Source organism: Anomaloglossus baeobatrachus, chromosome 10 (genome assembly GCF_048569485.1).
Source record: "Anomaloglossus baeobatrachus isolate aAnoBae1 chromosome 10, aAnoBae1.hap1, whole genome shotgun sequence".
Lineage (NCBI taxonomy): Eukaryota > Metazoa > Chordata > Amphibia > Anura > Aromobatidae > Anomaloglossus > Anomaloglossus baeobatrachus.
Genome location: NC_134362.1, coordinates 194725062 through 194751042, shown reverse-complemented (window position 1 = coordinate 194751042; position 25981 = coordinate 194725062). Strand labels below are relative to the sequence as shown.

The 25981-nt window shown below is 45.3% G+C and overlaps 1 protein-coding gene across 2 annotated transcripts in view; it reads right to left on the bottom strand.

Moving 5' to 3' along the window:
* Positions 1–25981, bottom strand: part of LOC142254791 (DNA topoisomerase 1-like) — a 291550-nt gene that overhangs the window by 134100 nt on the left and 131469 nt on the right. Inside the window, exon 1 of one of the 2 annotated variants that reach the window (XM_075326089.1) lies at positions 12418–12455. The exons of the other annotated variant lie outside the window; for it this stretch is intronic. The gene's annotated coding sequence lies outside the window, so the exon portion shown is untranslated. Of the gene's footprint in view, positions 1–12417; positions 12456–25981 lie in introns of those variants that run through there. 2 annotated transcript variants of the gene reach the window in all.

The window sequence follows — 25981 nt, the reverse complement described above, 5'->3', positions numbered from 1 at the left end:
ATAGGAGATAAACCAAATAAATATCTGGTCCTGGGGAAGATGAACTCTGCCAGTTATACTCTCGGTTAATGCCCCTTCCTTTAAGGTAGCATTTTTCCATGTAGAGGTTATATCCATCCTATCACTTTGCTCTTCATCGAGCCTACCCAGTTGGCGGTTACATTGCAAGACGGCGATATGCATCATATACCCCAATGAATGACAAAGTATAGTAAGATGGGGCTCAAAGTATTTTTTGCAGGATGTAGGGCCTAAAACAGAAGAACAAAGATAGACTGTTGATTCCCGGCCTGATGAAGGGCACAGACACTTCATCTCCATAAGGTGAATTGGGGGGGGGGGGGGGGTGTCTATGGATTTTACATACGCTCCAAGTTTCCTGCCAAGTAGACCAAACGGACAGGGTATATTCAACCTCAGTGAATCATGCCAATGGCTTACCTTTGGAATCTGAAAACTGATGGCACTTCCTAACAGACAAGTGTGAACAGGTGCAAACTGAACATGAAATTAACCAACAAATAAATAGCTGCACTCTGAGGTGCTAAGGCATGCAAACATTGAATGTAGAAATTTGGATATGCATCACTGCTAAGGAAATAAATAAAACCAAAATTGAGACACAGAGTAAAAAAGGCCAGATTTATGTGATCCCAGCAGCCAGCATCAATGCTCCTTCCAACTAGCTTAAGGTAATTTTTTATTTTCTATTAGCAGGTTCCTGTCCACCCATAAAATTGTACGATGTTCAGCCCAGGTAGAGGCATTTAGGTAGTGACCCAGTAAAAAGATACGTCTTGACTCTGGCTACTTGGCTCGCATAAAACTGGCCTTTATATGCACGGTCTCAATTTTTACATTCATTTCCTTAGCAGTAATGCATGTACAAATAGCAATATTCAATGTTTGTATGCCTTAGCGTCTCAGAGTGCAGCTGTATATTTGTTGGCTTACATTTAGAATCTGAAAACTTCTTAACAGACAAGTGTGAACCGGTGCAAACCGAACATGAGATGTACTCTAGCAATATATACAGCTGCACTCTGAGGCGCTAAGGCATGCACCCATTTAATATTAGAATTAGGACATGCATTACTGCTAGGGAAGTAAATAAAAAAAAAATTAACACACTAAAGGGTGCTTTACACGCAGTGACATCGCTAGCGATCTCTTTAGCGATGTGACACGCCAGATCACACATGTGACCGGCGCTATAAAAACGACCTGTGTGTGATCTCGGCAGATCGCTTCTGCGATCTGGCGTGTCACATCGCTAACGAGATCGCTAACGATGTCGTAGCATGTAAAGCACCCTTTAGAGTATAAAAAAGGCCAGTTTTGTGTGAGCCCAGCAGCCAGCGGCAATGCTCCTTCCCATTAGCTTAAGGTGATTTTTACTTTTCTATTAGCAGATTCCTGCACACCCAGGTGTTCAGTGCGGGTAGAGGCATTTAGGTAGTCATCCAGTAAAAAGATACACCTTGACGCTGGCTGCTGGGCTCACATAAAACTGGCCTTTATGCTTTAAGGGTCTCAATTTTTACATTTCTTTAGTAGTAGTGCATGTCCAAATTCCAATATTAATATAGCCACACTTCCCTCAAAGACCCCCCACCTTGAAAAGCTCAGATCTAGACTATAATAGGAGTTATCACTGAGGTTTCCCAATGTATACACAGCGCAGAACCCATTACTCCATCCATAAAGTCTGCAATTCTCATCCCTTCTATTACCCCCCATCATGGCCAGTGACCCGGCACTCCCACTACCGGATGATTCCCTGTACAGCATGGGGGGGGGGGGGGGGAGAGTGTTTTTGCTTTTCAGCCTCCTGGAGGAGTTTCTTCCTTCACAATATAAAGGAAAAAAAAAAATAATAAGTGGGTTTAGAATGAGCGGTATATACAGATAATGACAGATACGGCTCCCCAGGAATTAACTGGAGTCCATTACTGAAAGCTTACAGTGTCTTTTAGACATTGATGTGATGCTAAAAGGAGATACATTGTCATATATATATATATATATATATATATATATATATATATATATATATATATATATATATATATATATATATATATATATATATATATATATATATATATATATATATATATATATATATATATATATATATATATATATATACACACATATACACACATATACACACATATACACACATATACACACATATACACACATATACACATATATATATATATATATATATATATATATAAAAATCGACGATACATTAAAAGCCTTCACAATTATATCCGTCATCCACAGGTACCTGGATTGTTACTGGTACAATGGTAACAAAACCGTTTAACCAGCGCCGCCTTTGGTTTTGCGATGTGCCGGAGACTGGTTATTTACGGGGCGTAGAACTCATTCTTGGGCTCTGTCTTCAAAAAGAATTGGTAGCCATCTTGTCTGCAAAGAAGGTCGTAGTCAAAGGGACAAAGATCAGCACAATAGATTTCAATTGGTCAGAGTTGCAATACCACATGCAGACCATGGACAAGAGTGGCGCTGTTTCTGGGAGGTAAGGGAACAGACCGATGTTTGGTACTTTAGAGGTTAAGACTTGAACAAAATGTTTTACAGGTCCCTTACCCAACAGCAATGATAATGTTGGTAAGAGAATGTAATATGCAGATAAGAGAAGGTTTAGGAGCTGAGCCCCAATGATAATGTTGTGCAGGACCTACTCATAGAAGGTGCCAGGGATGCAGGTAAGAGAAGGTTCAAGAATTGAGCCTCAATGATAATGTTGGTAAGAGAAGAGAAGGTTCAGGAGCAGAGCATCAATGATAACATTGGTAAGAGAATGTAATATGCAGATAAGAGAAGGTTCAGGAGCTGAGCCTCGATGATAATGTTGGTAAGAGAAGAGAAGGTTCAGGAGCAGAGCCTCAATGATAATGTTGGTAAGAGAATGTAATATGCAGATAAGAGAAGGTTCAGGAGCTGAGCCTCAATGATAATGTTGGTAAGAGAATGTAATATGCAGATAAGAGAAGGTTCAGGAGCTGAGCCTCAATGATGATATGCAGGTCCTACTCATAAAAGGTGCCAGGGATGCAGGTAAAAGAAGGTTTAAGAATTGAGCCTCAATGATAATGTTGGTAAGAGAATGTAATATGCAGATAAGAGAAGGTTCAGGAGCTGAGCCTCAATGATAATGTTGGTAAGAGAATGTAATATGCAGGTAAGAGAAGGTTCAGGAGCTGAGCCTCAATGATAATGTTGTGCAGGACCTACTCATAAAATGTGTCAGGGATGCAGGTAAGAAAAGGTTCAAGAACTGAGCCTCAATGATAATGTTGGTAAGAGAATGTAATATGCAGGTAATGACAGGCTGGGGAACTAAGCCTCAATGATAATGTTGTGCTGGACCCACTAATAAAAGGCACTGGAGATGCAGGTAAAAGAAGGTTCAGGTGCTGAGCTTCAATGATAATGTTGTGCTGCACCCACTAATAAAAGGTGCCAAGTATGCAGGTAAGAGAAGGTTTAGGAGCTGAGCTCCAATGATGATGTTGTGCTGGACCCCACTAATAAAAAGTTGCCAAGGATGCAGGTAATGGAAGGTTGAGGAGCTGAGCCACAATGATAATGTTGGTAAGAGAATGTAATATGCAGGTAATGGAGGGTTGAGGAGCTGAGTAACAGTTATAATGTTGTGCTGGACCCACTAATAAAAGGTGCAAAGGATGAAAGTAATGGAAGGTTGAGGAACTGAGCCTCAATGATAATGTTGTGCTGCACCCACTAACAAAAGGTGCCAAGGATGCAGATAAGAGGTGGTTCAGGAACGGAGCCACAATGAATGTTGTGCTGGACCTGCTAGTTAAAAAGGTGCCAAAGTTGCAGGTAAGAACGATCATGAGCTGAGCCACAATGATAATATTGTGCTGCACCCACTAACAACAGACACTTGGGATGCAGGTAAGAGAAGGTTCAGGAGCTGAGCCACAATGATAATGTTGTGCTGGAGCTACTCATAAAAGGTGTCAAGGATGCAGGCAAGAGAAGGTTCAAGAACTGAGCCTCAATGATAATGTTGTGCTGCACCCACTAATAACAGACACTTGGGATGCAGGTAAGAAAAGGGTGAGGAGCTGAGCCATGATAATGTTGTGCTGCACCCACTAATCTAAGATGCCAGGGATGCAGGTAAGAGGAGGTTCAGGAGCTGATCCACAAAGGTAACGTTGTGCTGCACCCACTAATAAAAGGTGCAAAGGATGCAGGTAAGAGAAGGTTCAGGAACTGAGCCAGAATGATAATGTGATGGAAACACTAAGAAAAGGCACTAGGGATGCAGGTAAGAGAAGGTTCGCAGGGCTCTGGTCCAAGTGCTGAACCACAATGATGTGTTGTCACTGGGGATGCAGGTGGAAGGTCTCCAGGGTCCTGGTCAAGAAGTTGAGCATCAACAATGACGTCTTACCAGGTCTACTAATAAGTCATCCAAAATACAAGTAGGACATGGTTTGCTGGGCTTTGGTGGAATATGGTTATGCAAATCACATTCTCATCTTTAATGCATTTATTAAAAGGTTTGTATGTGCACTCTAGCCCAAAAAATGCTGCCACTGCACCTTGGCTGGTACTCCTGACGGGAACTATATGATGCCCAGCAAGTATTGTGTACAGGTCTAGAAAACATGCAAAATGTTCAACACTTGTCAACAGTCCTGAATTTGTAGGGACTGGCCAGATTTTTTTAGCTCGTTTTGGCATGCTAAGCAAAAGGCTGGGTTGAAAAAAGATGGGGGCATACATAAAACCCCACTCCAAAAGATGGACTGTCATGTCAAGGGACATTCCCATGTAGAACTGGGGGCAGTGTTTAAATATACTGAATCGGCATGGAATAGTTCACTCATCAAAGGTACTGTGCAGCACCTATCACTTACCATATGCAAGTAATTTTATGTTACCTGGTGTAAATGCCGCTGTCCTCCTGAATCCGGCGATGTTTTTCTTTTGTTTCTACGCCTTTCCGTTCCTGAGATATGACCCCCTTTTCCCTGTATATAAATGTAGCCCTTTTTATCTCAGTGGGCGTGGCCTTCAAGAACACACTAAGACTAAATTTACATATAGGGAAGATGGGGTCATATCTCAAGAACAGAGAGGGGCAGAAACATAAGAAAAACAGCGTCGGATTCAGGAGAACAGTGGTATTTACACCAGGTAACAAAAAATTACATATTTTTGGGAAGTGACATGTCCTTTAAGTAGTGCAAAATAATGCAAACAGACTAATCCTGTGGCCACAGAGTGCTTTCTGATGCCAATATATAAAGCCACACAAATTTCCAAATAGTCCATGTTTAACTTAACTTATCCCTATACAGTAGTGCCCTCTATGGCATCGCCCATATAACCACACAAAAGAGCAATACCAGGTGCAAACACTCGATGGTTCCTAATGAAATCCTCACTTGCCTTTAGAGCTCGGCACAGGAGGCTTACCCTTTGTATCCTGAATTAAAAATTAATGAAACTGAGACGACCATTAAAGGGTTAATTAGCCGGAACAAATTGCGGTAATTAGCCGAGGGCCAAAAGAAATTTGTTATTCACTGTATCTGCGAGATTAGACCTGGCGTCCTGGAATCAAATACCAGGGCTATTCATGTCACCTGGGGCTGGCACGGGGCCCGGACTGGCACACAGACTTTATATAAGAATAAGGCTGCACATCAAACTTAGATAATGGTATAATGCCTCAAGCATATGGAAAAATATTGGAATATACAATGAAAAATGCTACTTGCTAATTTGAACATGTGAATAATGAATTGCATACCTGCTATGAATATTAGGAAAAAGGAGATATTTAGCAATCGCATTGATCAATGTAACTGAGCCCCAAGGCCTCGTCAAGGCATATCTCTATATTGGGGTCCCTAGCTCTGTGACCCTAACTGTGTGTCATCTCATTGCAATTAAAAACTGCTATGGGTGGAGAGGGGTAACTAAGGACTTTCTTATATAGGAGATGGAAAAAACATGGCCGAAAGGGGCGGAGCTGTGTTCACATTCAGAAAAAAAACTACATATAACTGAATAGGATAACTGAAGTGAGCACTAATATATATATATGAGTGCAAGCCAAAAATACATACCATATATAAGAATAAGGCTGCACATCAAACTTAGATAATGGTATAATGCCTCAAGCATATGGAAAAATATTGGAATATACAATGAAAAATGCTACTTGCTAATTTGAACATGTGAATAATGAATTGCATACCTGCTATGAATATTAGGAAAAAGGAGATATTTAGCAATCGCATTGATCAATGTAACTGAGCCCCAAGGCCTCGTCAAGGCATATCTCTATATTGGGGTCCCTAGCTCTGTGACCCTAACTGTGTGTCATCTCATTGCAATTAAAAACTGCTATGGGTGGAGAGGGGTAACTAAGGACTTTCTTATATAGGAGATGGAAAAAACATGGCAGTTTTTAATTGCAATGAGATGACACACAGTTAGGGTCACAGAGCTAGGGACCCCAATATAGAGATATGCCTTGACGAGGCCTTGGGGCTCAGTTACATTGATCAATGCGATTGCTAAATATCTCCTTTTTCCTAATATTCATAGCAGGTATGCAATTCATTATTCACATGTTCAAATTAGCAAGTAGCATTTTTCATTGTATATTCCAATATTTTTCCATATGCTTGAGGCATTATACCATTATCTAAGTTTGATGTGCAGCCTTATTCTTATATATGGCACACAGACTTGTCACTTCGTAAGCCGCGTCGTTACGGTGTAAATGCCCACGCCAGGCGGCATCTATCTGGAGAAAACGCAACTACAAATCAGTTTATATAGCATCGATATAGCAGCCCAATATAGAGGGGCACCATTTATTATTATGGGGTCTGTTCAGGTGCCATTATAAAAACCCCAAACACTTTAGTGTCATTTACAGTGAATAGATCGAAATGCGGAGCCATCATTGGCTGAATACTCCGTGTCCTGAGAACGGCCCCCGATGCCCCATTCAATGTTCCCTCAGTCACCTCCAAACATCATTTGCAGGTTTTTTTAATCCCTTCTTTGGTTTGACTTTTTGCACCAAATTATTGAATTAGCATATTTCATCCCATGCACTCGCATCGTATGCCATACCATCGAGTGAATCCAGCCTTCAACTCATTTCAGCTGCAGTCTGCATAGGCAGCAACTAAGATGACAATTTGCTCAATATAATCAGTTAACCCATCTTTGCTGCACTCTGCTTAGGCAATAACAGGGATGACAATATGTACAGTATAATCATTACATCCATCAGTACTGTGCTCTGCATAAGCAGCAACAGAGAGAGCATTCCGGATACTCAAACCCATATTTTCTGTGCTGTGTATAGGCAGCAACAATGCTCAGTAGAATCATTAAACCATCTTTGACATGCTCTGCATAGGCAGCAACTGAGATAAAGCACTCAGTATAATCATAAAACCCTTATTTGCTGTGCTCTGCACGGGCAGCAATAGAGAGGACAATATGCTCAGAATAATCAAATCAATCTTTGATGTGCTCTGCATAGGCAGCAACTGATATAGAACACTCTGTGTAATCATTAAACCCCTCCTTGCTGCGCTCTGCATAGGCATGCAGAGATAATATTCTCATATAATCATTAAACCCATCTTTGATGTGCTCTGCATGGGCAGAAACTGAGAACACAGTGTAACAATTAAACCCCTCCTTGCTGCGCTCTGCATAGGCAGGCAACAGAAAACAATATGCTCATATACTCATTAAACCCATATTTGATGTGCTCTGCAGAGGCAGCAACTGCGATAAAGCACTCTGTATACTCAAACCCATATTTGCTGTGCTCTGTATAGGCAGCAACAGAGATGGCAAGATGCTCAGTATAATCATTAAACCCATCTTTGATGTGCTCGGTGTAGGCAGTAATTGAGATAAAGCACTCCATATACTCAAACCCATATTTGCTGTGCTCTGCATAGGCAGCAACAGATGACAACATGCTCTGCATAGGTGCTATAGGATCAATTAATCAATCTAGTGCTTGCTGGAAACACTAGCACATAGAATACCACATGTGCATACAGGAATGATAACACAGAGGTTGGGGAAGAGTCCGAGAACCCGGCAGGCTCCCTGTAATACAAGGCAGAGACTTTCATTTATAAACCTTTCATATAAATGTTATTTTTTTTTTCGACACCAATCACAATCCTTTCACAGTGATGACCCCAGAACTCCCGCAATATCACAAATAGCATTATCAAAATGGTATAACTTTCCAGCAATCATCCTAAGCACAGCGCTCCTGCAGCTTGATTACTGGTAATATCCTGGCCGCGCACAGAAAATCTATTTTTCTCATTAAATCCATATTCGGTCAGAAAAGGTTAGTGGATTTTCTTGTTTTTTGAGCAGACGCGGCTGAAATGACCATTCGGTGGAATTAACAGCGCGGCCATTTCAGCCTACAAAAATCATGGCATTCCAGACGTCAATCACAAAGAAAAGTTTTCTTTTATAGGAACCAGATTTGGATTCATGCTGCCCTGTGTCACGGGCGGCAAATCCGGAGAGGAGTTTTACTTTCCTCCCGACTGCCTTGGGCGCCTCCCCCGCTCCCCCGACTGCCTTGCGCGCCTTCCCCCTCTCCCCCGACTGCCTTGCGCGCCTTCCCCCTCTCCCCCGATTGCCTTGCGCGCCTTCCCCCTCTCCCCCGACTGCCTTGCGCGCCTTCCCCCTCTCCCCCGACTGCCTTGCGCGCCTTCCCCCTCTCCCCCGACTGCCTTGCGCGCCTTCCCCCTCTCCCCCGACTGCCTTGCGCGCCTTCCCCCTCTCCCCCGACTGCCTTGCGCGCCTTCCCCCTCTCCCCCGACTGCCTTGCGCGCCTTCCCCCTCTCCCCCGACTGCCTTGCGCGCCTTCCCCCTCTCCCCCGACTGCCTTGCGCGCCTTCCCCCTCTCCCCCGACTGCCTTGGGCGCCTTCCCCCTCTCCCCCGACTGCCTTGGGCGCCTTCCCCCTCTCCCCCGACTGCCTTGGGCGCCTTCCCCCCTCTCCACCGACTGCCTTGGGCGCCTTCCCCCTCTCCACCGACTGCCTTGGGCGCCTCCCCCTCTCCACCGACTGCCTTGGGCGCCTCCCCCTCTCCCCCGACTGCCTTGGGCGCCTCCCCCTCTCCCCCGACTGCCTTGGGCGCCTTCCCCCTCTCCCCCGACTGCCTTGGGCGCCTTCCCCCTCTCCCCCGACTGCCTTGGGCGCCTTCCCCCTCTCCCCCGACTGCCTTGGGCGCCTTCCCCCTCTCCCCCGACTGCCTTGGGCGCCTTCCCCCTCTCCCCCGACTGCCTTGGGCGCCTCCCCCTCTCCCCCGACTGCCTTGCGCGCCTTCCCCCTCTCCCCCGACTGCCTTGCGCGCCTTCCCCCTCTCCCCCGACTGCCTTGCGCGCCTTCCCCCTCTCCCCCGACTCGCTTGCGCGCCTTCCCCCTCTCCCCTGACTCGCTTGCGCGCCTCCCCCTCTCCCCTGACTCGCTTGCGCGCCTCCCCCTCTCCCCTGACTCGCTTGCGCGCCTCCCCCTCTCCCCTGACTCGCTTGCGCGCCTCCCCCTCTCCCCTGACTCACTTGCGGCTTCCCATGTGAGTGTATCGGATGATCATGGGGAGGAGGGATATGAGAGGAGAAGACACTGAAGACCTGGCACTAGTCCTCCAAGACACATGGCACCAAATTCATTATTGCATTTGCGCCTTTTTTGGCCTCTTTAGTTTAATTTGCACATTTCTTGACGTCTATTTTATAAGTATTTGCGTTTTCTTCCCCTACTTTTGTGATTGCAGGTGAGGTTTTGAGGTTTGGGGTTTCCAGCGGATTTATCAATTGCAACTGCTTAAAAAGTTACAAAGTTTTTGTACAAATATTCCACAAACATTGTTACACATGTTCACACTATAATGTGTACAGAGGTTGTTCACTACTTGAGTATGTGTGCATGCTGAGGAACTTTCTGCACCCCAAATTCCATATTCTGGCAGAAAAACACCTAAAAAAGGAGAGTTTTTGCCTCATTTTGGTGCATTTTTTTGCCATGCATTTTTCATTATGAAGTCAAAGGGTGTAAGGGCTGAAAAAAGCAAGGAAAAACACACCAAGAAGACCTGCTGCAGTTTTGTTCTGTACCAAAATCTGCAAAAGAAAAAAAAGCAGCAAAGTGTGCACAGCACTGTAGAATTCTCATTGACTTTGCTGGCATAAGGATAAACATGGTGTTTTTGTAACAAAACTGCACCAAAAAGCACAGTGTGCACACAGCCTTTACGGTCTATCCTTCGGATAAAGCTGCTTTCACACATCCATTTTTCGCCGTCAGGCACAATCCGACAAATTGCGGATAAAACGGATCCGTTTTATTCCCCATTGACTTGTATTAGTGCCGAATTGTTCCGGATGGCCTTACGTTGCATGCGGCGTCGGCAAAATTTCTTCGTCCGGCTCCCAGAAAGGACGTAGCATACAATTTTTTTTGTCGCCGGAAAAAAAAAAAAAAAAACAGACCTTGCTGGATCCGGCATGTGTAATGGAAGCCTATGAGCGCCGGATCCGTCGTCATCCGGCATATGACAGAATCCAACGACGGATCATTTTTTTTTTTTTAATTGCGCATGCTCAGTATCACAACGGATCCGTCAAAAAAACGGAAGGCACGCATGGAGAAAACTGATGCGACAGATCCGTTTTTTTCGCCGGATTGTGCCTGACAGCGAAAAACGGATGTGTGAAAGCAGCCTTAGGCATCAATGTATGATCGGATGGGGTGCAACATCCGGCACCGCCACTGATTAACGGTTCTTGGTGCCGGTTGCAAATGCTCAGTTCCGAAGCTGTTCAGTCTCCGGTGAGCGGCCGTAGCTGGGTATTGCATATTCGCCTCCCATTGACATCAATGGGAGGGTATGCAGTGCCCGGCCATGATTAAAGGGGGCACCTCCGGAACTGAGCATTTCGGCTGCCTGCTGCCACAAGGAATAGTGGACCAGTGGGGATGCAAAGTATGGGATCCTGGCCAATCAAACATTGATGACCTATCCTTAGGATAGGTCATCAATGTTAAAGTAGTGGACAACCCTTTTAAGTAATGCAATAATGCTACTGTGGAGGACTCACAATTATGTGATTGTAAACAGTAGACAACGATAAAGAGCTGCAAAGACAATGTGCAATAGCTCCATTTCTAGCAGAATCCATACTCATACATAAAAATAAAATATATAATTTACTGCTCCAAAAAATAAACGCTTACGCAAGGAATTTGTATGTTGGAATAATAATAATTAGTATTTAAATATATAATATATTTAAAAAAAAAAAAAAATTATATATAATATAAATATATTTTACTGCTCCAAAAAATAAAAGGGAATACTTACACAAAGACTTTGTATGTTGGTGCTCCCTTTATTTTATAAAAAATATATTAATAAAGGGAGCACCAACATACAAAGTCTTTGTGTAAGCATTCCCTTTAATTTTTTGGAGAATATATATATTTATATATATAATTATAGAGAGAGAGATAGAGATATATAGATATATATATATATATATATATATATATATATATATATAGAGATATATATATATATATATATATATATATATATATATATATATATATATTATGAGCACCAACATACAATGTCTTTGTGTAAGCATTCCCTTTATTTTTTTGGAGATTATATATATATATATATATATATATATAATCTCCAAAAAAATAAAGGGAATGCTTACACAAAGACATTGTATGTTGGTGCTCATATATATATATAATAAAGGGAGCACCAACATACAAAGTCTTTGTGTAAGCATTCCCTTTATTTTTTGGAGCAGTAAAATATATTTATATTATATATAAATATTTTTATTTATTTTTTTTAAATATATTATATATTTAAATATACACATATACACGCGATCAAATCACATGCATCCCATTAATAGAAATCCTATTTGAACATTACAATTCAAGCACAAAAAAATCCCCTCTTAGATACAAAAAAATTCGCACATTGCATATTTTTACGTTACGGTCCCAGCACAATCAATGAGATTTCTAAAACCTCATGCACATGCTACTTTTTTACATGGTTATTTTGATCTCTGCTCCATTTTTTGCAGGGGAAGCATGACAATTCCCGCAGCATTTTTGCAGCACTTTTTACCAAATGAATGAGTGAAAATCGCACATAAAACCACGGATCATCGGCATCCGATTTACGGTACTTACACCACTGTTTGGTGCAGAAAAAAAAAATGTTGCAAAGACGCATAGTGTGGATTAGTATTAATAAATTAAAAAAACCCATGTAACTAAATTCCCACTGACCTGGACCAACAAAAACCCCACAGGAGCCGCTGATTAGGAGGAGGAGTGAGGGAGGGTCTCCTATTATAACCTCCTGTGCTGATTAACTCTTTCACTGAACCATTTGTAGCAGTATTTACAAATAGAGAGCAAATGTTTACAAAACAAAGCGCAGAAACAGTTCAATGAATAGAACTGGACGGAAAACACGGTTTATTATTTTATTTTTATATGTAAATATCTATATTTTTGCGCAGGATTGTCTGTGCCTCTCTTCATTTTTTATTTATCCTCATGTTACAAGAGGAGTATAACTTTTTTTTATTTTTTTTTAGTTGATAGAGTTGTTATATGACTTTGTTTTTTTCTTTAGTTATTATCATTACCATGTTGGGGTCTGGAGGATGTTCTGATCTTTTATTATTCCATTTTTTGGGCGGAGGGGGTGAAGTGAACAGCAATTCCATCATTTCGATCTCCTCATATGGCAGGCATTGGGTTCTGCAATAGGAGGACCCACTCCGCAATCATGTTGTGGAAGGGATGGTGTGCGCCGGAAGGTTCACCTCTTCCAACTTCTTAGGCTATGTGTCCACGCTGCGGAAAATGCGCGGATTTTGCCGCGGATTTTTCGCGGAAAAGCCGCGGATTTCCCGAAAATCTGCAGCACAGGCACTTCCCAGCCATTTCTATGGCATTTTGGAAATGCTGTGCCCATGCTGCAGATTTTTCCGCAGCGGATTTTGATCCGGAAAAATCTGCAACATGTCAATTATTGTTGCAGATTTTCATCCGGATTTTGCCTTTAAAATTGAAAAAAAAATTCGCAAAATCCGCATCAAAATCTGCATCAAATCCGCGGCAAATCCGCACCTGCGGATTTTGCGGGAAAGCTGCGGATTTTGATGCAGAAAAATCCGCAGCTACATTCTCCCGTGGACACATAGCCTTAGGCCATATTTCTACGTAGCATACATACTGCACTTTTTTTTTTTTTTACCATTGCGTTGAACAGTTCAAGCATAGTGTGAGGAAAGAGTTAACTTTTTTAATGGTTAGAAAAATCATAGAAATTCATTCTCCTTTGCAAAGAGCACGACCAGACTTGTTTATGTAACAGACTCTGAGAGTGCATTCCAGGACTCTAGACGTCGAGACCCAAGGACAGAGCGATAAGACCTGCAGCCTGGTTTAAGACAATAAGAGTTGTGTTTTACGCTTACGCCAGGAACCGAAACTCATTTATACTTTTACTGAGAAATGGAAACTTATGTTTATGACGAGAAACGAAACTAATGCCTTTGTACACGACACAGTTACGCCCCTATTAGTTTGATAAACCCTGTCTGTGTGCAAATAAATTAGTCTTCTTTGGAGCGCACAGCCCTAGCCTTCTGTGTGGATATCAGCGTCTGTCTGTATCTCATTGGGGCTGAGGGAAGCTGAGGGGGGGCCCCGGGACTCCCTCCGCATTTGGTCATCGCTGGCAACTGTTGTGACTTATTAGTCAACCTAACAATAGTGGATGTGATCCATGAAAACTCATGCCCTCTGTCCATTTAGAGATGAGGTTGAATTGTGCTTTTTGTGGTACTCAGCAGTACAGATCAAAGTATTGTAGTGCGCATGCGCAGGACCTCAATGCTGGCGAGTGTGGATGACATAGGACGTGTCATGCACCCAGGCTTCAGAAGAAGGAGGACAAAGATGGCTGAAAGAGGAGGCACCGCACCCGGAGAACAGAGACACCTATCCGACCAGTCTGCACCATAGGTGAGTATTATAAAGGCATTTTACACAGCGGCCTGGACTCATATAGAGTATGTTAGAATGCTGTATACAAGAGTGGCTGCAGCTTATAGTCACCAAATCTGGTGACAGATTCCCTTTAATGCTATGGTTGGAAGTTAAGCAAGGACAAGCAGCCAACACTGGTCACGAGTGTCGCTCATTTCAGGGGCTGGACTAGTCCCTGTGCACTGTGGGGCATGCACAATGACAGTTCGCTCTTTGTTGTCGGCTCAGATCAGCAGTAAAGAGTCTGTAACAGAGCACGTTGTGAGAATGACCTGCGTGCAGAGACCTGTGATGTCACTTGTGGGGACTAGAGATGAGCGGACCTGAGGTTCATTTTTCGAACCGAACATCAAATTTTAAAAATCAAGGTTCGGAGTTCGGATGCTTTACGTGCGAACAAAACGCGCACGAGTAATGCTGTGGTCAGGTACGCTTGGTGCTCAGCCCTGTGCGAGCCGCTTCCAATCTTTGAACGGAGCACACTGGGGGTAACAACAGCGCGATCACATAAAGTGTGCAAAAAAAAAAAAAAGTTTGAAAAAGCCCGTCTGCCCTCCCTCCGCTGGAAGTATTCTGCTTATGTCTGGCTGTATGTGGGCGGAGATACAAACTGCCAATCAGTGACTACTGGATCCAGGTTCGGGTCAAGCTCGAGCCTTTGGAGCTAGGCTCGTTTGCTGCCATAAACTGAGCCTCATCTCTAGTGGGGACATCATTGGTCTCTGAAAGCTAGATATTCTGACACTGCTCTGTTGCCAACTCAATACTGCTGATTTGAGTCGGCAACAGAGAAGGCACTGTCATTGTGCACAAGGAATTAGCTCAGCCCCTGCAATGAGCGTCTCTAGTGGGGACATCATTGGTCTCTGCAAGCTGGGTATTTTGACACTGCTCTGTTGCCAACTCAATACTGCTGATTTGAGTCGGCAACAGAGAAGGCACTGCCATTGTGCACAAGAAATTAGCTTAGCCCCGGCAATGAGCATCTCTAGTGGGGACATCATTGGTCTCTGTAAGCTAAGTATTCTTACACTGTTCTGTTACCAACTCAATACTGCTAATTTGATTCGGCAACAGAGAAGGCACAAGTCATTGTGCACAAGGAATTAGCTCAGCCTCTGCAATGAGCATCTCTAGTGAGGACATCATTGGTCTCTGCAAGCTAAGTATTCTGACACTGCTCTGTTGTCAAATCAATACTGCTGAATTGAGTCGGCAACAGAGAAGGCACTGTCATTGTGCACAAGCAATTAGCTCAGCCCCTGCAATGAGCGTCTCTAGTGGGGACATCATTGGTCTCTGCAAGCTGGGTATTCTGACACTGCTCTGTTGCCAACTTGTTACTACTCATTTGAGACAACAGCATAGAACGCGCTGGCACTGTGCACAAGGAACTAGTTCAGCCCCTGCAATGAGCGTCACTGATGATGCTTCATTTCAGTGAAGGGGCAGAAGCTGCAGCAGTGACTGCAGCCTCTGTTCCCTGATGACGCTTAGTTTGAGTATCACAGCATGCACTGGGATTTTCAAACTAAGTGTCTTCCGCTCCGTGATGACACTTGAGTATCCCAGCATGCACTGGGATTTTCAAACAAAGTGTTTTCTGCTCCCTGATGACACTTAGTTTGAGTATCACAGCATGCACTGGAATTTTCAAACAACATGTTTTCTGCTCCCTGGTGATGCTTAGTTTGAGTATCCCAGCATGCACTGGGATTTCCAAACAAAGTGTCTTTTGCTCCCTGATGACGCATAGTTTGAGTATCCCAGCATGCACTGGGATTTTCAAAGTGTCTTCTGCTCCCTGATGACACTTAGTTTGAGTATCCGAGCATGCACTGGGATTTCCAAACAAAGTGTCTTTTGTTCCCTGATGACACTTAGTTTGAGTATCCCAGCATGCACTGGGATTTCCAAACGAAGTGTCTTCTGCTCCCTGATGACGCATAGTTTGAGTATCTCAGCATGCACTGGGATTTTCAAAGTGTCTTCTTCTCCCTGATGACACTTAGTTTGAGTATCCCAGCATGCATTGGGTTTACCAAACAATGTGTCTTTTGCTCCCTGATGACACTTAGTTTGAGTATCCCAGCATGCACTGGGATTTCCAAACAAAGCGTCATCAGGAAGCAGAAGCTGTGGTCACTGCTGCAGCATCTTCCCCTTCCCTGAAATGAAGCGTCATCAGAAAGGAAGTAGGAGAAAAGTAGAATAGCAATTAGAAAGGATAGGGAATTTTTAATTCAAGTATATTAGAAAATAGTTTAGATTATGGCACTAAATAGATAGGAATTTAGAATGACAAATTACATTGGCCTTCAGACTACCCCTTTAAGAGCCTGTGCCTACCTAGTGTGTGAATAATCGTACTGAATTTTTTTTTTTGTCTGTAACACCCGTATCACATCCCCGGTGATAGATATGAATGATTATATAGATTTTGATATATGAACAGAGATCTTTCCGTTACTTTGGGAAAATACAATTGTTCGCGCTCAGAGTCTGTAATAATCTGTCCCATATCACAGAAAAGAGTGAAATATAATGGCATTTCATAGTCGTTAAGAATGATTGGGACGCACATTATAATTTAAATTGCGTGAAAGTCTAATCTGCTGCAAATTAGACAGATTAATACAATGAAGATATTCCGCTGCGCTAATGCATCGCTGTCTCCGACCATTTCTGCCTCTCCAATAATAGTTATAATTTGTGATTAATGGTCTCGTCTTCCAAACTGACTTTGTGTTCGCAGTCTTGACAGGAAGAATAGGGGAAGACGCATCCTACTATCAACTATACACTAAAATGCAGATTCCTCTTAAAGGGGAAACTAGACGAAAAATGGATTTTGGTGCAACCATTGATTTAGAGACTAAAGGGGGCTTTACACGCAACAACGTCGCTAACGAGGCCGGATGTGCGTCACGAATTCCATGACTCCAACGACATCTCGTTAGCGATGTCGTTGCGTGTAATGGTGCCTTAATTCCTCCCAAAATTGAAAATTCAGCTGAGATTATAGTAATCAGGGGCTGATTGCAGAACGCTTAATAGGGGGGTCCTTGCAGGACTTTTATACTTAGGTATTCCTTGGACGGTGTATGCTGCAGTCAACAAAGATTTGGTTTTCTGGCCTCTGTTCTAGAAAATGGAAAAATCCTGTTCTGAATGGGGAGTCCTACTGCAACAAGCCTATCTTAGGCATAGCCTGACCATGAGTGACGCTCGTTTCAGGGGCTGGGCCAGTCCCTGTGCGCTGTGGGTCATGCACAATGACAGTGCACTCTTTGTTATTGGCTCAGATCAGCAGTAACCAGCCAGCAACCGAGCGCGTAATTAGAATACCCTGTGTGCAGAGACCTGTGATGTCACTATTCTAATACTGCTCTGTCGCCAACTCATTACTACTCATTTGAGACAGCAGCATAGAACGCGCTGTCATTGTGTACAAGGAATTAGCTCAGCCACTGCAATGAGCGTCTCTAGTGAGGACATCGTTGGTCTCTGCAAGCTGGGTATTCTGACACTGCTCTGTTGTCAACTCAATACTGCTGATTTCAGTCGGCAACACAGAAGGCACTGTCATTGTGCACAATGAATTAGCTCATCCCCTGCAATGAGCGTCTTTAGTGGGGACATCATTGGTCTCTGCAAGCTGGGTATTCTGACACTGCTCTGTTGTCAACTCAATACTGCTGATTTGAGTCAGGAACAGAGAAGGCACTGTCATTGTGCACAAGGAATTAGCTCAGCCCCCGCAATGAGCGTCTCTAGTGGAGACATCATTGCTCTCTGTAAGCTGGGTATTCTGACGCTGCTCTGTCGCTGACTTGTTACTACTCATTTGAGACAGCAGCATAGATTGCGCTGTCATTGTGCACAAGGAATTAGCTCAGCCCCTGCAATGAGCGTCTCTAGTGGGGACATCATTGGTCTCTGTAAGCTGGGGTTTCTGATGCTGCTCTGTTGCCAACTCGTTAATACTCATTTGAGACAGCAGCATAGAATGCGCTGTCATTGTGCACAACCAATTAGCTCAGCCCCTGCAATGAGCGTCTCTAGTGGGGACATCATTGGTCTCTGCAAGCTGGGTATTCTGACACTGCTCTGTTGCCAACTCGTTACTGCTGATTTGAGACAGTGTGACACCCTGGACCCCAGGGGTCACAGGTCACTACACAACATCATACATCCCCCCTTCCCTGGACAGGTCACACCAGTCAAACATTAAATCCTTGTTGCCACCCTCCAGGGTTGATGTCCACACCAGGTGGGGTGGAGCCAGGTGGTTGGCCCCGCCCACCGAGGAGTTCACAGGCCTGGAGGCGGGAAAACACGGTAGTCAGTCCAGTTGTGGTCAGTGGAGAGTGAGGAGTGAAACTGTTTGTGTCTGGGTCGGAACCCAGGCACTTCCAGCAAGGTCGGCAGACGGTGGTGGCCGTCTGCAGGAGTTGGTGACGGTCAGCGGAACCGTAGGACCGGGGTTGGGCGGTGGCCCGCCGGTACCGAACCGGGGAGCCGATTAGAGCCAAGCACCAGGCAGGGTACTCAGACCCCGAATAGGCTTGAAGACATCCTTTAGTCAAATTTACTGATTGCGGTCTGGACCTCAGGGGTTCATTCCCACCCAAGTCCCGATTGAAGGCAACAGCCCAACCATTCAGGATAAGCGCCACCGCCAAAGACCAGAGATCCAAAGGGCCAGTGTCTGTGGGCCTGCCCACGTCGGGGAGCGGACTACCGGTGCCCAGGCATTGCAGTCAAAATACAAAACACAGGTGCAAGGAGATGACAGCCACCATCAACCCATCCAGGGAGAACACCGCAGCTGGCTACGGGCTCCGTCCATCCAGCCGTTTGGTTTACCAGAGACTCTGTCCATCTGTGTCTTAGTGAGTACACCTGTGCCATCCGGCACCGTGCTGCGCTGCACCGCAACCCTGCACCTTGCCAAAACCCATCCTGCGGAACCCTCCCTCCTACCGGGCCCCGGGACCAACAGCCCCTACCCAGGGAGGGGTCAACACCTAGCTGCTCCCCGCCATCGCTACGGGAAACCTCGTCACCAGCAGCGGTGGTGCCCACCATCACCACAACCCGTGGGTGGTGTCACGAACTCTATATATATACATATCCCCAGAAGTCCAGCTCCCCTTTTCACTCAAGGGCGAGGAGCCTCGGGTCCGGCCCACTCGAGCCACCGAGGAGAAGGCACCGGATCCGAGCATGATCTCCCCGAGCAGCCCCTGCGACGGGAAAGCTGGCCCCTGCCCCAGAGAACTGCAGCATAGAATGCGCTGTCATTGTGCACAAGGAACTAGCTCAGCCCCTGCAATGAGCGTCACTGATTACACTTTGTTTTAGGGAAAAGGCAGATGATGCGGCAGTGACCGCAGCTTCTGCTCCCTGATGATGCTTAGTTTGAGTATCCCAGCATGCACTGGGATTTTTAAACAAAGTGTTTTCTGCTCCCTGATGACGCTTAGTTTGAGTATCACAGCATGCACTGGGATTTCCAAACACAGCATCATCAGGGAGCACAAGCTGCCGTCACTGCTGCAGCATCTGCCCCTTCACTGAAACGAAGTGTCATCAAAAAGGAAGTAGGAGAAAAGTAGAATAGCAATTAGAAAGGAAAGGGAATTTTTAATTCAAGTATATTAGACAATAGTTTAGATGAGCGTCTCTAGTGGGGACATAATTGGTCTCTGCAAGCTGGGTATTCTGACACTGCTCTGTTGCCAACTTGTTACTACTCATTTGAGACAGCAACATAGAACGTGCTGTCATTGTACACAAGGAACTAGCTCAGCCCCATCCAATGAAAGTTACTGATGAGGCTTTGTTTCAGAGAAGGGGCAGATGCTGCAGCAGTGACCGCAGCTTCTGCTCCCCGATGATGCTTAGTTTGAGTATTCCAGCATGCACTGGGATTTTCAAACAAAGTGTCATCAGGGAACAGAACAGCTCCACTACAATAGGCTCACTTGCGGCCCTATAGATCAAGTGACAACATAAATTACTACTGGGTCTGGGGATGTCACACGGTATTTGGCTCTAAACTTGCCGAGTGTCATGATGCTATTCACACTGCAGAATCTGACACTCCACACTATGCCTCCTTTGGTGCTTCTTTGTTGCACAGACAGGCTCGGGCGTCAGCCTGCTGTCTGCTTACGAGCCATCAACGTGTCAGTGAGAGCAGTAAGTTCCTCCTCTGGCTAAAAAAGGGCCTTCTGGTTAAATTCACAAACAAACTGTTTGCTTTAAAAATGTACAAGTTTTTCTTCCAGCTGCAACTTCTTCAATAAATGCTCCAGTCTGGGCAGTTTATAGACGACGTTTTCGTTCATGAAGTCTTTCGTGAAGTTATGTTAGGCTGTGTTCACATTGTGTCATGCTAGGTATGAGGAAGTACCAAGCAAATGACAAAAGGGAAGGGAAACCCAATGTCTAGGGAGCAGGGAGATGGTGACCCCTGACCAAACCTACTGCTGACCCCTGGCTTCCCTCACCACCCTAGATAGGTTCCACATCTATGCGCCGAGCAGGATACCTGACCCTGGCTTCCCTCACCACCCTAGATAGGTTCTGCCCCTATGCGCCGAGCAGGATACCTGACCCTGGCTTCCCTCACCACCCTAGATAGGTTCTGTCCCTATGCTCTGAGAAGGATACCTGACCCTGGCTTCCCTCACCACCCTAGATAGGTTCCACACCTATGCGCCGAGCAGGATACCTGACCCTGGCTTCCCTCACCACCCTAGATAGGTTCTGCCCCTATGCTCTGAGAAGGATACCTGACCCTGGCTTCCCTCACCACCCTAGATAGGTTCTGCCCCTATGCTCTGAGCAGGATACCTGACCCTGGCTTCCCTCACCACCCTAGATAGGTTCCGCAACTACACGATTGTGTGTCAAGCGTGACCCACCAGTGACAATTGAGCATTTCACGCAGTGTTATATTCAGAGTGGATTTGCTCCAAAATCCTTCACAAAATTTGCTTCAAAATGCAAGGAAAACTTTTTCTATTCATTACACTAAGAAATCTACTTTGCTGTTTATATATTTATTGAGCTTTTTTTCTATAGGCCCATAGAGTTTTTCGAGCAGTTTTTGGGGTGGAAACTGAATCAAAACTCGCGAGGCACTAGCAAGTGTGATTCTGGCCTTAATCTGCTCTTAACTCCCCCTGTGTTGGTCACACCTCCTCCTGAGTCTCTGTCGCTAGTGGGTGGAAGTCCCAGTGTTTGGTTGGCAACCTTAAGACCCGACCCTTGCCCGGTACCCAGTGGGGAGGGCAACCTACTGTATGTATGGTATAAGTGTATGTGAAACCAACACTGACCTTTTCCGGACCCCGGATGAGTACTGCATCTTAAGTGAGATGCAGTACCCTGTGGTGACTGAAGCCTTAGGGGTGCCACACACGCATGGCTAAATGCGCTTCTCAATTATCCAACTGGTACTTTCCTCTGTACTGATGAGGGGCAAAAAACCCCAAACACTGTTTGCTGAACCCCTTGTTTCTCTGATATGAGGTAAATCTTAGAATGTTGTTTCCAATGAATCATTGGTTTGAAAATAAGTCTCCGTATTGAGGTGGGACTCATCAACAAGAGCCGCTATGCCTCTTATCTTGATTGTCAAAAGAGAGAAACATTTGTAGCAAAATTAGAAAGTATTTTTGTTTTGCAAACAGAGCCCGGTGCTTTTATCGAGCATTTTGCCCTAATATCGTCTGAGCGTTCTTCCAGGAGATCTTCAACAGAAGGAACATCAGACTGGGCGGCATTCTCCTGGATGTACGAAGACAGGCACTTTATTGCAAAGCGACGTATAATAAGACTATTTTAGAAAATGACGGTTGTTTGAGGAGTGTGCGGAGAACGGCGCTCGGTAAATTGCCCCGGCTGTTGGATCCTGTTGACAATTGTGTTCCTTACAAATGTCAAGATGATCAAAACAAAGGACACGCGGCGGAGTTATTGGAAATTAAAGAAAAATTATTGTAAACAAGTTGTTCCAGCGTAAAAGGAACAGTCGGGAAAGTAGATGCCGAATACTGACAAACTGGGAAAAAAATCAGATTATATACTTATAGGTATTTGTAAAGTCAGGGTGCAAATAAGTTTCCTCCTCTCTGCAGGTTTGTTATCAGCTACATTGCTTGATTTCTACCTGAGCCCCCTAGGGTCCATCTAACACTCCACACTATGCCTCCTTTGGTGTGTCTGTGTTACAGACAGGCTCGGGCATCGACCAGCTGTGTGCTCATTAGTGATCACACAGGGTTAATTGTTGTGAATACTGTCTGGTGGAGTTCCGCTCTTGGACTCCTTCCTGTGGTCGCTGAGGTTAGTGGTTAGATTCGGTTCCCCAGTTCTACACACCTGGTTTGCAGCTCAAACCTTGATTTTGGATATAGGTGTCACGCTCCCCGGTCCCCGTGCTGCGCTTCCCGGTCCTTCCCTCCACTGCCTCCCTGCTCCCTCTCCCTCACCTACGTCCTCCATGTGTCCTGCTCCCCGCTCCCGACGCTCCTCTGCTTCACAGGACACTCTGCCGGGCACTCCTGCTTCCTCTGCACCGCTTCCTGCCCTGGCTTCTGGCATACGGGCCTCGCGCATGCGCATTAGGGCGCGCGCACGGTCACTGATCCTCTCTTAAAGGACCAGCACCCAGAAACAGGATATTGCCTATACAGGTACAGGGTATAAGAGGATTCCCCTTCCAGGTGGGCGGGGCCTGTTCTACGTGTTTAGTAAGCTAGGAGTTCAGGTCCCCTTCTGTCTTGTCCGGTATTAACCCTTGTCTGTCTCATAGAGCCTGTCCTGCCACGCCAACCGGTTCTAACCACGCCAGCTCCAGAACTCCTGTCGGTGACTGTCGGCTGATAATCCACCACCTCTTCAGTCCCGCCAGTCTCCAGTCCCTGGCTCTGTGTGGTGACCTGCCATCTTGCTCAGCTGGTTATGGATTCTGCCTGACATCTACCCGGCCTCTGACCCTGAGCCTCGTCACCTGGACTACCTTCTCCGTACGGACTGTCTTGCTACCAGGAGTGCATCAAGGCCCTCTGGCGGGGTGACCGGCCTGGTTGCCTCACCCGGGGAATCCGGTGTACGGTCCAGTGTTTCCACCACCAGGTCCTAACAATAGGTGTGTGCTAGCTGTTTATCTCTGCCAGTTGTCTGAAATTCCAGAGACTATAGGAGTCTGTCTCTTGTCTTTCTGGCTTACCCGCTACCAAGCTAAGCTAAGTTCATGGTTTTGCTTCATACTTTTCGTGTGTTATTTGCTTATGCTTGTGTGAATTATATCTGAAGGTTTTTTTGTATGGTATCCTGTTTTGTTTGTGCCTTCAGATAAGGAAGATTTATCTTCCGAGTCAGTCTTTGCTATTTATTTTAGCAAGGGTTAGTCAGCAGGGTAATTGCTAGTTTTTTCCTACAATTTCACCATAGTCTTGTACGGATTGTGAACGTGCGAGTATTAGATTACTCCTCCTTTTTTGAACATTCCGTGTAGGAAGTTTTGATAGGGTTTTTTCATACCGACTGCAAGAGTTCCCTATCCTGTCTTTTGTATTTAGTATAGCGTGGCCTCTCTTTGCTCCATCTTGCTCTTACTGTGTATGTCTTTTCATCTTCGCTCACAGTCAGTACATGTGGGAGGCTGCCTATTTTCTTTGGGGAAATCTGTTCTGAGGCAAGATAGTTTCTTTTCACTTTCTGCCTTGTAGGTTATGTAGTCCTCCGGCTGGGTTTCAGGCATCTAGGATTGTCAGGTATACTGCCCGGCTACTTCTAGTGTGGTGTTAAGTTCAGGGCTTGCGATCAGTACGTTATTACATACGACTCTGGTGGATTGTGCTCATTGTAGTCATTGAACATCAGATCATAACAGTTAATTTCTGATAGCCTACTGGTTACCTCTTGGCTCACATGTTTTGGGAGACCTATCACAGTTACTACTCACCTTTTTAAGATGGTGGAGCTTGTCTTCCCATGCCGACTATAGCTTTTGCTAAACCGGTCTGTGTGGTGTTGTGTTGCAGTCCTGCTGGTGATTGTATTACTTTGTGCATGGAGTTTGTGATACTCGACACTATGTGGCATAGTGTGATGCTAGTCACTAGGTGGCGTTAGATACTACTTGCATACAGTGTGAATGGAGGGGTAGTTAAACAAGCCGGGAGCAGGAACCAGGAGGATACGACAGGACACAGGGAGCAGGCAGAGACGATATCAAGATACAGGCCGAGGAGAGTACGTTTAGGCACTATCGGACTGGTTACCAGATGAACCTCCAGTAATACCAGTCCTAGCTGCGGTTACCTACACTGAACTCTGGAGCTCTCACCTGAGCTCCGGAGTGCAGCCAGGACTGAACTCGGGATTTGCAGGACTGAACTGAGAGCGCCGACTAATTCCCCGGCGATTGCAGTTCAGTTCATGGCAGCTGCGGACATGCCGGGCTGAACTCAGAAGCTGTCACCTGAGCTCTGGAGTTCAGCCCGGCCTGTCCGCAGCTGTGACATGAACTAAACCGCAATCGCCTTGAAATCATTCAGCGCTCGCGGTTCAGTCCTGCAAACACCAAGTTCAGTCCAGGCTGCACTCCGAAGCTCAGTTGAGAGCTCCGGAGTTCAATGCAGGTAACATCAGCCAGGCCTGGTATTACTGGAGGGTTCTCCGGTAGCCAGTCCAATTCTGCGTATAGGGTACAGGGAGCAGGAGGAGACGTGGTCAAGAGAAGGTCCGAGGTCAGAAGCCAGGAACTAACGACAAAGTCAAGGGGGCGGGCAGTGCAGAGTCAACTACAGTCCAGAGTCAAGAAGTCAGGATCATCTGACTGAAAACAAATGGGAGCCAAGAGCACTTACTGCGGAACCAGGAAACACGACTGGCAACGTTCTGGGTGAGCATGCACCCTAATGAGGCAGAGCAGTCACCCTGAACGAGGAGCATCTGAGAAAGCCCCTCCCAGCACCAACGTAGGATCCAATGTTGAGAAACAACCCATCCACTGGAAACAAGACAAACAGCAGAGCATCTAAACCTGCAAAATGCTCTGCGTGTTGGAACAGGTAAGCAGAGGCTCTGCAGGAGAGCATGTCAAATCATAACAGAGCAGAAGATGCTATACATATCCCAACCATGAATCAAAGAGAAAACACACAACCAAAAATGGATTGACTAATATATCAGTTCATAAGGAATCTGTGATAATTGCATGTATATTCTGATCAGTGATTGGTGTCCGCGCCCCCACTTGTTACGTGCCGCCCCGCACCTACCCCTATGCCAATAAAGATTTCACCTTTGCACTTTGGATTTTTGGTCGTGTGTTTTCTCTTTGATTTATAATTATTACGACTTATCCTCAGTCCCCATCCAGTTCCTTATGCATAACATGGTGCTTAATGGTCATATATGTATCTGGTAAATCATGGTGTGGCTGTGGCTTTTTCTGTATATCACAACCATGACAGAGTTGTTGTGGAATTCTCCCATTGTCTTGTTGTTTCCTTCTTGCTCTTATTTTCCTCCTAAGCTCTTTTTGTCTTATACCTTTGTGTGTGTGCCATGAGATAGATATTTGGTTTCCCCTGTTTGTCTATTTTTGTTGACTTTATCATTCCTGTCCTGGCCCTCCCCAGGGGTTGAGGGAGTATAAGATCAGGGCTGGTCAGGAGCAGGGCAAGAAAGGTGGCCCAGATATCCTCACCATCAGCAGTAACGTTGGGATTAGAGTTTCATAGCCTGAGGGCCAGTCTAG